Source organism: Choloepus didactylus, assembly GCF_015220235.1.
Source record: "Choloepus didactylus isolate mChoDid1 chromosome 25 unlocalized genomic scaffold, mChoDid1.pri SUPER_25_unloc2, whole genome shotgun sequence".
Classification (NCBI taxonomy): Eukaryota; Metazoa; Chordata; class Mammalia; order Pilosa; family Megalonychidae; genus Choloepus; species Choloepus didactylus.
This window is the reverse complement of record NW_023637607.1, coordinates 6,840,504-6,855,634: the sequence shown is the minus strand read 5'-3', so window position 1 is coordinate 6,855,634 and position 15,131 is coordinate 6,840,504. Positions and strand designations below refer to the sequence as shown.

Genomic DNA, 15,131 nt, shown 5'->3' with positions numbered 1-15,131 from the left:
CTGATTTTGGCTTACATAGTTATTTTGATTTTGTTAGTCTGACCAGAAGGAGGCACTGTGGATTCTCAGTAGAGACCTGCATGGAAAAGATAAACAGAAGCTCAGAGTGTGCTGCTTGATGAACACAATTCCAAGACCCAAAATAGCACTTAAATCCTGATGAAATGGAGGACTAAGGGGAAAAGTGAAGTAAAAGAAGAGAAGCAAACAATTTAAAAACCCTCTGATGTGCAGTTAGGTGGATTTGGGGTCTTGAACATCTTGCCAATGCACCTAAATTACAACTCATGGAATAAGATGCATTCTGGGCAATGTCTTGTGATGAAGTCCAGCCATGGTATAGGGGGAATGGGGGACTGCAGCCCCAGCCAGAGCTCCAGCAGGACAGACACTAGAGAGGGGATTCCAGCCTCTATTACTGGTTGTGCCCTTTGACCTAGCAACTTAATCATTCTGAGTTGTTTTGTTCAGCTTTGAAATGGGGATTGAAGCCCTCACAGTGCTTGGCATGGCTGCCATCCAAGACAATGCTGCATCATTTCCCCAAAACCCAAAGCATCCCAATATGTGTTCATCCTTACATATCATCACAGTCTTCTGCCTCTTACCATAAAATTAAAGTAGCTTTATGCAAATAAAAGGAGATCAGGGAGATGCTGTCCAGAGGGTTTTGTGGCATTTTGGGCTGCTTGTTCATTGCTTACAGACATTATTATTACTGTTATTATTAAGTTTGCTTTTCATTGAGGTGTGCTCACCACTCCAGTCCTAACAGCTTTCCTGCTAGGTAGGCACAAGAACCCTGGGTTAGCTCTGACCCTTCTTTTGGTAAAGCCACATACCCCACAGGTGTGTTGTGTTGTGTTGCATTACACTGTGTTGTTTCAGACCATCTTGCTCTCAGAGCTGCCTGGCTGTGATTTATTGGCCCCTAATGTCTGGTCTGATATTGTTGGGAGCAGGTCCCCTCCTGCTCCTCTGGAGACTGATCACAGGCAGTGTCTGTTCTCCATGCATCCACCCAGCCCTGCCTGAGCTGCAGCTAGCCAGGGGTGAGCACACCCTCCTTGCCAGGGTAGCAAGCCACTAGCCCCTCCATTCCTTCATATAAACTCCTGCAAGGCTGGCACTGTGCAGACATGCTGGGTCTGGGTTCCTGGGAGATGCCTGCTTTGAAGCTGCAGCTGTAATGTTTCACTTCCTGCCCTTTTTTGCTGTGGAGCACACTGCTCCCCAGAGGCAGGCAAACAGCATTCCATTGCTGAACAGCTTGCTTCAAATTCCCTCCCTGCCTGGCTGAGCAAGGGCTGGCTAGCAACATCTGCTGGGGCCTTTCCGTGCTGTGTTTGTGTCTTGCTTTTTTGTTTGTTTGTTTGTTTTTGACTGGGAAGAAGTTGGAGGAATACCAGCCTCCTTTACCCTAGAACCTAAACCCTGTATCTTTCAAATGCATCCCTGGTAATGGGCAGACTGTGGTCCAACAACCCTGAGGAAATGATCCTGACTCTTCTTTATAATGCAAATCCTGTGGTGTCCCCAGAAGTGTGGTAAGTTTAAGGTGATGACTGTGGTGTGGACATCTCTGCAGAAAGTTGTTTTGTTGCATTGTTTGAAGAGGATGGAGTCTCCTCTCCTTGATATCAGAAGCTCTGTAAGGTAACTGTGGTTGGAGCCGGGATCTTGGTGGTCTGGCAAATCTGTTTTTCAGTCTCAAAGTTAATCTTACCTAGTTTGTAGAGATATACCACCTTTCTCAGTAACTGTAAAAGCTGTTACACGGAATTGCTTGGTGCAATTTGATTTAAGAATCTGCAGTAAGTATTGCTTTAGTGCATATTTTATTTTGCAATGGACAAAACCTTGCCTTTGGAGATGAGCTAGTGAACTGTTGGGAGAAAAATATGTGAGCAGCTCTCCATTGGGACCTATTAACCTCTGGGTTCTTTCCAGCTTCTCCATAGAAAATGCCAAAATAATCCTATGCAAATTTCAATAAATTTAAAAGAGGAGTTTAATCTTTCAGTAGATTACTTAAAAGCTACCCATGTTTTTGTAAGGTCATTGTTTTTCTTTAAAGATATTGAAGCATCTTTTTGAAACTAGCATTCTTACTCTCATTATCATAAAACATCCTCTGTATTCATGAATCTCCATGATATAAACTTAAAGAACTTAATATGTGTTCTTCAAGAAATTCTTTGAACTTGTTTTACTGAACAGGTCAATCCAGTACACTTCCAGAAGGCAAGTTGTTTAACAGGTGCAAATTTCAAATAATATATCATCCAAAACAGGAATCATTGAATCAACCTCTGCAATTTTAAAAAAAGGTAGCAATTATAGTTTAGTTCATAATTTTGTTTTATTTAAATATGATTGTACTATGTCATTACTTGTTGCAAAACAAGGAAGGGATTTGATATAAAAGGGAGAAAGGGATTATAAGAGGAATATTAAAGCAATTTATACAGCTCCCCAGTGCCAGTTCTTCTTTTATTTCATATTCTTAGAGCCATTATCTTCATATGCCCATGAAGGTACCCTGGTGCCTTGTTAGCTGCCCAGACTCATTTATAATGGGACTGACTCTGCCAGGCAATATTATTTTTCTGATGATATAAAATGTGACATGACCAAGCACCTAAAATATGCTTTCATGGCAGCAGATTTGGGGAGGATCATTCTATTAACTTGATGATATCATATTGTTATTTCTCACTGATTGGGCAATTACATGTATTTATATCTGGAAACTTTTTATTTTGAGAAGTATTAGAAGTTAGATTAAGGTAGTGAGACATTCTTTGCAGGAATGCTTAGAAGTGTTTTCACCTGTGCAAGATGTTAATTAAAACTTAATCTAATTTAATAATTGATCTGTTTGTAACAATTCATAAGCTGAATTATTATTTCAATGTGCTGGTAAAACATTTTTGTCCACGAAAAGGCAGTTTTGTTAATATAGAAGAAAACTTTAAGGAATCTTTTTAAAAAAATTGTTTTTCACTACAACTAAGAATATATAAAGCATCTTTTTTTTTCCATAAAGCCAGATTTTTATCTCAAGTCAAGCTGCCCAGGTATTAAGTTAGTCTGAGGTGAAGAGTAAAAGCCCAGTGTAGAGGAAGTTGCTTAACTGGTTCCTTAATTATACCCCAAAATAAGCAGAAATTAAGTTACTGAACTCACTGGTTAAGTTAACTGTTGTCTGAAGTAATCTTAGGGCAGACATCTCGAGGTTTTATAATTTCCTAGTGAATCTTTCAAAATAAATGTTTAAATGTTTAGAATAAATGTTATTTTTTCTCTTTTAGAAAGTTTGCATTTGCATGATTGCAATTGAAATGTTCTCTTCCACATATGCAAAATTAACAACTGCCCATATAATGAAATGAGGAATAGACAATTCCAGTACTCCCAGCAAGTGTCAGTATAAGGCAGTGGTGATATAGGAGATTTTGGATCAAGAACTGGAAATCCAGCACAAATTATATGAAATAAATAAGTTAGTAGCAGATATATTTTATTTCTTGATTATATTTTGAAAACTGATCTTAGTTAAGTCAATTCATATGGAATAATTAGAAGTTTTAGTTCCATAATTAAATGTTAATTAACAGATGCAAGTGTCAAAAACTGACACTGCACTTTATCACTGAAAAATTCTTTTGGAGTGAAACACTTATTCTAGTTGTCTATAGCAACTGAAAACAGTTAATTGAATTTTAGTTATCAGTAGTTTCTGTTTAAATGGGTTTGGCATTTATTTGCTTTAAGATGCTATAAATTCTCTTTCCCCCAAAGCAAAAAATGTTAGCATGACTTTCTCCCTCCCTATATCTCCTACAGTTTTAAAAGTTAGTCTCTTTGAAGGGATATGCTGCAATTTTCAGTGTTTTTCCACCAAAATAGAGAGGCAGTCTGCCCCTTTACAGACTGAAGTGAATGAAAAAAAAAGTTGCATTATCGAAGGGGAAATTTGGCTATTTTGAATTCATGTTGGCGTTTTGAAATCCAGTGTCTGTTAGTAGTTTCTCTCCTTTCTTCCTCTTCACAGTCTCTCTTTCAACATTTATAGAGCTTCAGAGGTTTTGCTCTTTAACACTTAGCTTTTTTGCTTATTTCATAATTGTTTGTCAGAACATAGTTTATGTGCTACACACTTGGGAATTTGTGTAGACTATTGATGTTCTGCTGTTCATTTGTTCCTGTACATGTTGGGAAGCCAGGAGTTATGAAAAGAGGTGCTTGTGGAATTCACAGCTCTCAGAGTTAAGTGTGCTATTCCCTCTGTCATCTTATTTACCCATTCATTTGTATTTTTTGTCTTTAAAAACATTTCTTCTTAGTTATACATCCCATAAAATGTGGGCAAGAAACTGCAGCCAAAGTGCTATTTACATGGAGATATAATTTGCACCACTGAAGTTGCCCTGAGGACTTAAAATCACCTTTAATTAGATGTAAATTTTTCCATATTTGGGTTTGACTACTCTGCTGGTTTGGATATATTATGTTCCCCAAAAAGAGCCATAATCTTTTAACCCAATATTGTTGGGTGGAAATTTGATTGAGTGTTTCCATGGAGATGTGACTCACCCAACTGTGGGTAATACCTTTGATTAGATTATTTCCAGGGAGGTGTTACCCTACCATTCAGTGTGGGTCTTAATTAAATCACTGGAGTCCAATAAGAGCTCACAGACAGATAGAACTCAGTGCTGCAGATGAGAGAGACTTTTGGAGAGATGCTTGGGAGCTGACACTGAGATGCTTGCCAGAGTTTGTTCTGGAGAAGCCAAGAGAGATAAACCCAGAGACATTTTGAAGGACACCATTTTGAAATGCAGGGGTTGAAACATGATGCAGGACAAGCAGATGCCAGCCATGTGCCTTCCCAGCTGACAGAGGTTGTTGGACTCCATTAGCCATTCTTCAGTGGAAATACCTTCTTCTTGATGCCTTTGTTTGGGCACTTTTATGGCCTTAGAACTGTAAATTTGTAATTTAATAAATCCCCTTTAGAAAAGTTAATTCATGTCAGGTCTTTTGCATAACAGCAGTAGGAACAACTACTTAGTTTCTTTGAAATACTTTTTCTTAAAATATTTAAAAAGAATTTTACTTGAAGAGAACACAGTAGAAGCAAAGCTGAGTGTAAATGATTTTAAAAATGAAATTGACTTATTTGTTTTCTTTTTTATTTCTTTATTGTAGAATAAAACATATATACATACATGTGACAGCTTTTCAACTGCAATTTACCAAGTAGTTAGAGAACAAATTTCAAAGAATATTGTAGGTTACAGTTCCACATTTTCAGCTATTTCCTTAATGTGAAACACAACATATATACAAAAAGCTAGTATCTTTGAAAGCAGGATCCAACAAGTAATTATATAGGAAATTTCCAAAGTTATGAGTCACCATAGTTTCAGTTATTTCCTTATTGTGAAATTAATTTTTTTTCATGGTTATGTGATTATTTTTGGATATTTTATCATTTTATATATATATATATAAATATATGTGAAGTTATAGGCTTACATGTCATTAAATCTTTGGATTAAAAGTTGATTGCATGTATGTTGAGTAAGAGAGGAATTTCATTAGTCTTTTTTACAGAAAGCCAATTTTCATAAAATATTTTGTATGTGAAAACATGGTGGAGACAGCTTTTTATAAAAGGTATTGGGATATGAACCATCTAGAAAATTGAGAAAAATATAGATGCAATTGGTGTTTTTAATTGAGTTCTTCATGACTTAAGCATTTTTAAATTTGATTTAATAATATAGCTTCTGTTTGCCAGCATATATATGTAAATCATTTTAGCTTAAATGGTTTTAATCATCTCTTAACTTTTTGATAATTTCCTATCAGTAAAAATATTTTAAACATATAGCTATACATATAATTTAGAAACTATATACACATTATGTAGTGAAGGTATATATTAGATATTAGTAGGATATAATACACTCTTGTTTTCTGCTCTTCTTGCCCTCCAGTGAACAGTCTCCTTCCATCTGGGAGGCATCAACACACATGCACATGTGTGCACACACATACCCCCATACCACTTGGTGACCGTGGCTTTGAATACACAGTGAAATTCTGGCTGTCCCTAGCCCAGCCTTCTGGAGCTCTCAGGCTTTCAGAATGGTGCTGACCTCAGAAGCCATCCCTGGAAAACTATGTATTCTGTGGGGTCAGATGATCTGCTCTGATCTGGACATAAAGTCCAGAAGATTCCACTCAGCAAGTCTGGGTTGCCTGGAGATATCTACAAAGGCCAGCTGTGCATGTGTTTAAATGTGTGAGCATGTGAGTGTGTAAGTGTGTGTGTTTATGAGGGTGTGGTCACATGTAGGTGTGAGCATGCCTGTATGCAAGTATCCAGAAGGACACATGAGGGTGTGTTCAAGTATATGGGGGTTTGCATGCATGTGAGGGTATGTACACTAGTGTACATGAACGTGAGGGTGTGCACACATGGAGTATGAGAGTGTACACACATGGGAGTGCACATGTGAAGGTGTGCTCATGTATGTGTAGAAGTGTGTACCCAAATGTGAGTATGAGTATGCATGCATTTGTGAGTGAGAGAATAGGAACACATGTGCACACACACATGTGATTAAGGCTGCTCATGCTTGTGAGTGTAAGGGTGTGAATGCAGTGTGTGTATTTGTGAAGGTGTGTTCATGTATGAGTTTCAGAGTGGGTGAGTATGATGGTGTGTATGTGCATGAGTGTGAGGGTGTACTGGAATGCGCATGTTTGTGCATGTATGTTTTGGCCTCTGAATGTATTGAGTCTGTGTGTATACATGTGTTTTCAATCATGGGAGACTTAGAGCTCTGGGGGTGATTGTAGTCCCCACAGTCAGTGTGTGACCACACAGGACACATCTGTTGAACACACCATCAGATTCACTGATGCAGGGGTTTACAGCCCATTTTCATTGCCATGTGTGGCTCCCTATGGAAGAGGTAGTTAATGTTGAGTGTGTTTTAAGAAGATATGGAATGGTTGATATTATATACACCCCATACTGTTAAATTTTATGCTTCTTATTCCCAAGACTCCCCCACCTCTTTTTCAGGTGGAAAATTGCTCTCCTTGAATAATTAGATCCTGGAATGTTCTAGGAGGTGGAGCTTTGCTGTGCTCCAACATGTAGATGTGTTGGGTCAACACTCAGTCACCTTCAGTTCCTCTCAATAACCAAATCATATATGTGCTGTTTGAGTCAAAGACTAGGTCAGGGTCCTGGAGTCCAGCCTGGAGGCAGAGCTCCCATTTGACCTGCTGCTGCTTTCAGGGGAAACTCTTGGGGTGACCAGTCCAGGGAGTCTCAGGGGCTTTAGATAATTCAGTAACTGGTTCACCTGAATGAAATTATCATAAATAAAATGTGGAACATAACATCTTTGTGATGGTGAAGGAAAGGTAATAAAGTCAGCTGATAAGACTGAAAATCAAATTGACATGGATTAATAGTGCATTTATAACCTATGGATATATAGTACATAATTTATGGAGGAAGTTGGGGATTTAACCTAAATGACACACTAAATGTTTTGAAATAAAACTAGAATCTCAGAAAACTTGAATTCATCTAAGTTCCTAAGGGGCTAGAAACCCATCACTGAGAACTACAATCAGCTAAACATCAATTGTGATCATCTAAAAATGTGTGGATTAGAGCAGTTTGCCTTTCAACCTGAGACCAAGGAGGAATAAGACATTATGGGAACTGTTCTGGTATTACACTACCATGTTTCCTTACCCTTTGGTTTATGTTTAATAACTCAAGTTATACATCATTAATAAACACTTTATACAATATTCAGACAAGCTCTGTCCCATCAGCTCAGGCCCTCCACTCCACTCCCAGACTCAGGCTAAAGAAGCATCTCTCAGAGCCCCATGTGAGTCTTAGGAGGTAGATGTCAATCCATCCACCAGAGTTTGGTGATTCAATCTGGCCTGGATGGGGCCTGGGAACTGTGAGGAGAGGCATGCCATCAGGCCTCATTATTTCTAGCTTCAGTAGAAAGGCAGGATGCTAAAGAACAATAATGAGGTTAAGGAAACTCCACCATTAGATAAGGAGGGTTGGTTTTTATGGTAATTTTATCCAGTATTTTGAGAAAAATTAGGTACTTTCATAAGTTGATAGTCTATAGACAAAATGCTAAAGAAAGATAAGTTATTATGTAAGAAAAATGGCAATAAAAATTTCCTGAAAACTATGGTAATTCTTTTAAATGTGTGTCTGTGTCCTCAGGAATGTGAGAGGAGTTATCTGAGAGCAATAAGTGAGGACCAGGAGTTTTGCTTCTCTAATGGCTGAAGGAGGTCTTATGGGATTCGACCCTCCTGTTGTTAACAACTGTGACCTCAGGGAAGATAAAAAACACTGTGACCTGAAGTCATAGAAGACTGAACAAAATCAGAGAGAATCTTGAGTAAAGTTTTCAAGAAAAAAAGGACAGCATGAGTGAAGTATCTAGTTTCTTGGCTTTTAGCTTGGAGACATGTAGAGGCTAAAATTCTTATAACCTCCCCTTACACAAACAACATGTCTACAGTGCTTTTGGATGAAGAAACGGAAGACTGCATCAGAGAAACTGTATTTACTAGAAAGGGAGAGTGGGATCCCAGAAAGGAGAGAACTTAAAAGGAGATCTCTTTAGTCTGTATTTAAGCCATTCCCAAGTGTAACTAACTACTGAACAACACTTGAGCAGGGCAAAATTTATGCAACCCAAACCCAACTGTGGATACATAAATAAAGATTTTATCTGTCACTCAGAAAGCAGAGTTTGCAATTTGAATTTAAAAGTTAATTGCCTCCTAAAATAAAATAAAACACTCTTCAAAATACTATAAGGGAATCTTGAATCCCCACAACATAACATCATAATACACAGAATAAAATCCAAGATTAATCAACACATGAGGAATGAGGGAGATATGACCTGTTCTCAAGGAGGAAAAAGCAACAGAGACCAATATGAAGATTTCCAAAATGATGAAATTAGCTGATAAGAATTTGGAAGCAGAACAATAATCCTAGAAAAATAAGCCCTGGGGGAAAATGAATAGATTCAGTGTAAAGAGGGCAGAAAGAGAAGAGAACATGGATAAGAAAGTAAACTTGAAGAGTAAGAACAAATGCAAAGAACAAAGAGAAGGAGAAATTTTGAATCATGAGACTCACCATGAAAGTTCCCCTCAACAGTGTGAAATAGACTTTATGAAGAAATAATCTTTATGCTGCTCATGCCACTGAGATATTGTACTCATTTTCAGGAAATAAGGCCTCTTTGGGATTTCTGATCATTAGAAAAGAGAAATTTCAAAAAATATAACTTAAAGTACAGTAAATTAAAAAAATTTTATCCCATCTGTGGAGTCTGTTGAGGCCAAGGAGAAACTGGGAATTCACTGATTCAAATAAATAAATAGAAGTTTCTACTTGGGGAAATATTGAAGAAGAGAGAGTAGTGACAGTCACATTAGAAATCAGAGAAGACCTACCCTCTATGAGAAGCAATAGCTGAACTTGAGTTTTATTGTTTAAAATGAAGATTCAAAAGAAGGATACATACAAGCTTTGTGGAGGTTTTTCAAGTTGGAACTCAAGCAATGACCCTTCACATTTTCCTACAGCTATTGAGTTAAACTGAAGGTAGAATATCACAGTATGGCAACAGATATCCACCATCAAATCTTGAATAGCTTTATGGGTGATTCTCTTGAACGTCAGTGAAGAACACAGATTCATTTCACAGTAATCTTCTATTTATGTAAATCCTAAAAAGATTTAACTACCTTGCCTGGGTCCAGTTGAGTCCACCGAATCATTTTCTTTTTCAGTTCCTCTTCATATTTCTTTGCATCTGTCCTCTTGATGACTACTTTATTTTTGAAGCAAATGAGTTCTTCAGGTTCTAACTCCTAGAAAATGGAAAACCATAGATACCAAGGAAATTGTAGTCATCATGCTTTCCAAATTTTCCACATACACCACTATCAGGTAAACTTATCAAACTGCTTAATTCTCCCATCCCCAATGTTCAGTTACAGCCTCAATTGCATATATGATGACAGTTCTGTTCTCTAGATTATTGTTGCTTTTTTTTCTCATTACTAACTACCAAGACATATAATATGTCATTTTTAAAAGATATTATGGTTAACTTTAGAAATATTTAAAAAAAGGAAAACTGTGTAGTGCTTATTTAAAAAATACGTATTGTAGGTATTATTCTTTCCTTTTGGCAAAATGCTATATAGAGATTTTAATTTCCCAGTTCTGGAGAAAAATGTCTCCAGAGTTTATGCTCTTAACAATGAGCTAGGCTGCCTTGACCTATTACCAGAATAAATGCTTTTGGACAATCTGCTTATTATTGATGTGCTGCTGTAGCCAAGGGACCTTAGATGCCAGCCACAGCATATACACACGCACACCTGCCTTCCTGACCATTCTGGGCAAATGTGAACCATAGCATCATAAAGCAGTAGGCTTTCCTGAGGAGAAAATCCAAGATCCAAAGAGATTCCATATGTCTTTATCTAAAAGCCATAAAATGCAAAAATACTGATTTCACATCCTTTATGCAGATGTATAACAATCTGGAGAGTTACTCGCTTTCCAAAGTGGTTTATACTTGCATGATTGACTGTAAGTGCAGCAAGTGGTGATAGTGTTCAATAACAAAGTCATTGTCCTTCAGAGAGCACACGTACTTTACTAGATCATTGTACCGCTCTTTGTACCATACTGTAATTACAGGATTGAAATGGTAACTGCATTCTCTTTGTGTTTTCAAAGCTATCATGTAACTTTGATTTTATGAATACAAGCAAGTCTAGGGAGAGCTGTACGTGAGCTCATTCTCAATACAGCTCTAGAAATAGTGCTGAATAGTGAGAAGAACCTTGAACAGGAGTCAGTTTAACTATAAAACATAACTGTGCTTTACTTTTCCTCCTGTCTTTATCTTCTGTTATAATCTATAATTGCCTTTCAGGTCTTGGTTTTTAATTATGATTTTTCTACTTTATTTTTGTATATATTGTGAAGTATGCCTTTGTGTAAAGGAGCATGGGATGAATAACTAGTTATATAGTTATATGATTATTTAGTTTGTAGCTTTAATTATTATTTATTATTGTTATTGTATTATGTCTCTATCATTGAGAATAACAAGTCACAAGATGTTATGAGCTTTTGTTCCTTGTCCATTTTTTTCAAATCTAAATATTTGATATTCCATTATGTCTATTAATATTATACTTGGCTTTATTTTTTCATAGGGTTATCATCTAACTGCTGTTTGTTTTACTTAAGTATCTTGTTTATTTCCTTTATTCACATTAAAATTTAATGTAAGCTCTATGAAACAAAGACTTCTGTTTTCTCTTGTACTTCTAGGAACTAGAATGGGACAAAGTACATACTAGGCACTTTAATATTTGTTCAGTGAAAGTATGAATGTCACATAAGGGGACCTGCAGATTTTGGTTGAATGTAGCCAGAAAAATATGTTTTTATATTACCACAGAAAATTATGAAAATAGTCATAAATAAACTATAGCAACATTGATTAATTCAATAATAACATACTGAGTGCATATAAAGTATAAGATGTTAAAATATGGATAAAAATATCAAAAGGTATGGTCTCTATGTGAATGTCTAGTGTTTTCAAAGGAAATTAAGGCGTACACAAAAATAACTAAAATAGACTGTAAAAAATCTCATAATATAGGAAATAATATAGGACTTGAAACTGAGGAATCAAGATAGTAGTTGAGCTATGCCTCAACAGAGTATTTTTTAGATAATGGATAGGGCTTTGCTTCATCAAGTGTAAAGGTAAGATAAAAATTAAATGTTAGTCATTTCACCAAAAAGAATTAAAGCAAAGTCAGTCAAGCATTGGGTAACAATGAATAATGCAAATATCAAGAAAATTCATGAAAGGGAAGACTTCTGAGGTATGAAACAAGAATGATAATATGGAACTGAACCATGTAAATAGAATATTTTGAGGCAATCATTTCACAATGGACTAAAATTGCCTGTGGATATGTTTTTACTTTTTTCTTACAAAAATGTGGAGTGAAAAATTATCATTGCTATTATTCGTTCCTTAATCACACTAAAATTACATAGGGAATTCACATAGACTGAAATAGATAAACATGGGAGAGCCTGATCTTAGAGGTTGATAGATCCACCATCATTTAGCTGTGTGGAATAAGCAGGTCATTTAACCCCCTAGAGACTAGTTGTATAGTCTGTAAATAAAAGTGAAATCAAGTACCTTTCAAGGTTTTATTAAGGATAAATTGTTTTGCATATAGAAGATGCCAAAATACGATGCAAGCACAGAGTGTTATAATAATTTTGAGCTCCCATTCTCCTATATTAAGATACCCATACCCAATGTAATTCTGTATGATGGTTTTTCTGTCTTTTTGTTTTGTTGTTTTTTTGAACATTTCAAGGTATTTTGTGATAGACCAGAATTTTCCATTTTGCTCTCAAACTGTTGCCAGTATCTTTAAATTAACACCAACCATCTAGAAAGAAAGAAAAGTATTGTCACAATAAACAAACTCATGTGGCTTGTTTTTGAAGAAAATAAAAAGCTAAAAAGACATTTTAAGAGAATAAAAATATTCTCTAAATCCTGAATATATTAAAAATGTATGTGTAATAAAATAATCTGTGGTTAATTTTAAACAATCACCAAAGGCTGAAACTTTGAATTTCACTGACCAAATATAGTAATTATATCCATTTCAGTTATGAAGTTTTGACCAATTTTGGAAACATTTCTAGCTTTTTTGTATGGGGAAGTTGGGGATGTGCATAGTACAAAAGAAGGATCATTCCAAACTGTCTCTCACTTCTCTCTGAGAATCTAAATATCAAACAATAAATGGAAAAATTAAATCACTCTAACACAAAATTCATGAGGTGTCATGTAAGGATGTATAATTATATTATGTCAAGTGGTGAGAGGAGATGCTTTCCAGTTAAATATAACCAAACTCAAAGAAAATAAATCTTAACTTGAGGTTTTATTTCATTTTGTTTTAGAAATTAACTGAATCAAAAATGAGATAAAATTACTTATCCATTAATAGCAACAATAATGAATTCAAAATTCATTCTTAGTGAGAGCTTCAGGATTACTGATAGTAGATAGTGCCAAAGAGGGACATTGGATCTGAAGAAGAAGGTAATCCCAAACTTCTGCTCCAATTCTGCCCCAAGACAGTACACCTTTCAATGTAAAAAAATAGTCTGAAGTAAAAATTAGTTACAATTTTTCCAAAATTTTAATAGATTATGCCACCAAAATCTATTAGTCCCTTCTCCACCATTCAGTGTTGTTCATTCTCCCACTGACAAAGTTGGTCAATGATTCTAACAATCTTTTAAACAGAATTAAAGTGGATTTGAGACTTTTACCAATAATATATCAAGAGAAGTCTTGATCCATCTTGCGTATGATAGCTGAACTATATATATTTTATTGCCATGTCAGTAAAAACTCATAAAAAACAAAGGTGAATGAAAGAAAAGGTTTTATAAGTCTTATTTATGAATTAAATATTGGTTAAATTATAGAGATTGCCATAAAAAGATAGTAAGGTGAAGAAAAATCTCTGTAAAAATAAAATATTTATTCATGTGTCTCTAAACTCATCACTGAAATACAGTTAAAAATTTTTGATGAAATAAACTAATTTGAAACAACTTTTTCAGTCTTTGGTCTACAGGTTTTATAAAAGCACCTATTCTACAGTAGTGAGAAATCAAGCAAAAGTCTGAGTTCCCTGACTGTTACTGGAGGCAAGATGAGTGCAGTGATTAGTACAATTATTAGTTTGGCAAAATATGTGTAATTATTAATACATAAAAGCAAGAACAACTTCATTAGACTTGATTATGAATAATTTCTGTAAAATTCTCAACTAATAAGCCTATATTTCCTAAAATTAGATCCTTCTGTATATTACACACTAATTTTAATAGAACAAGAAAAAGAATTTTAAAAAACCTGTTTCAAAAGGCCTATGTTTATGCTTCATTTCTGATTTTACTAAAGTATTTATCCTTTACAGATTTGAAACAGGCACTGTGGAGAGGTAACAGAAGATGTCAAAGAGCTTTTAGTCAAAATAGGAAAAAAAAGAAAAACAGATATAGACACCAGAAACATGTTGGTAACAGTCATTTTAATAAACTGCAACATTTATGAGTGTGTGTTTGACCTGTCAAAGAATAGTCAATAAATCAGAGATGGGCATGGAATTTTTAATGATGACATGAGAACTTGATGAGAATCACTCTTACTAGTATTTTTTTTTTTTTATCATCATTTTATTGAGATATATTCACATACCACGCAGTCATACAAAACAAATTGTACTTTCGATTGTTTACAGTACCATTACATAGTTGTACATTCATCACCTAAATCAATCCCTGACACCTTCATTAGCACACACACAAAAATAACAAGAATAATAATTAGAGTGAAAAAGAGCTATTGAAGTAAAAAAGAACACTGGGTACCTTTGTCTGTTTGTTTGCTTCCCCTACTTTTCTACACATCCATCCATAAACTAGACAAAGTGGAGTTTGGTCCTTATGGCATTCCCAATCCCACTGTCACCCCTCATAAGCTACATTTTTATACAACTGTCTTCGAGATTCATGGGTTCTGGGTTGTAGTTTAATAGTTTCAGGTATCCACCACCAGCTACCCCAATTCTTTAGAACCTAAAAAAGGTTGTCTAAAGTGTGCGTAAGAGTGCCCACCAGAGTGATCTCTCGGCTCGTTTTGGAATCTCTCTGCCACTGAAGCTTATTTCATTTCCTTTCACATCCCCCTTTTGGTCAAGAAGATGTTCTCCATCCCACGATGCCGGGTCTACATTCCTCCCCGGGAGTCATATTCCACGTTGCCAGGGAGATTCACTTCCCTGGGTGTCTGATCCCACGTAGGGGGGAGGGCAGTGATTTCACCTTTCAAGTTGGCTTAGCCAGAGAGAGAGGGCCACATCTGAGCAACAAAGAGGCATTCAGG

General features: G+C 35.8%; 1 protein-coding gene across 1 annotated transcript in view; it reads right to left on the bottom strand.

The window, feature by feature from the left end:
- Nucleotides 1-5,230: 5,230 nt before the first annotated feature.
- The window catches only part of LOC119525563 (translation initiation factor IF-2-like), a 45,675-nt gene continuing 35,774 nt past the window's right edge, over nt 5,231-15,131 (bottom strand). The window contains exon 4 of the mRNA XM_037824333.1: nt 5,231-9,972. The gene's annotated coding sequence lies outside the window, so the exon portion shown is untranslated. The remainder of the gene's footprint in view (nt 9,973-15,131) is intronic.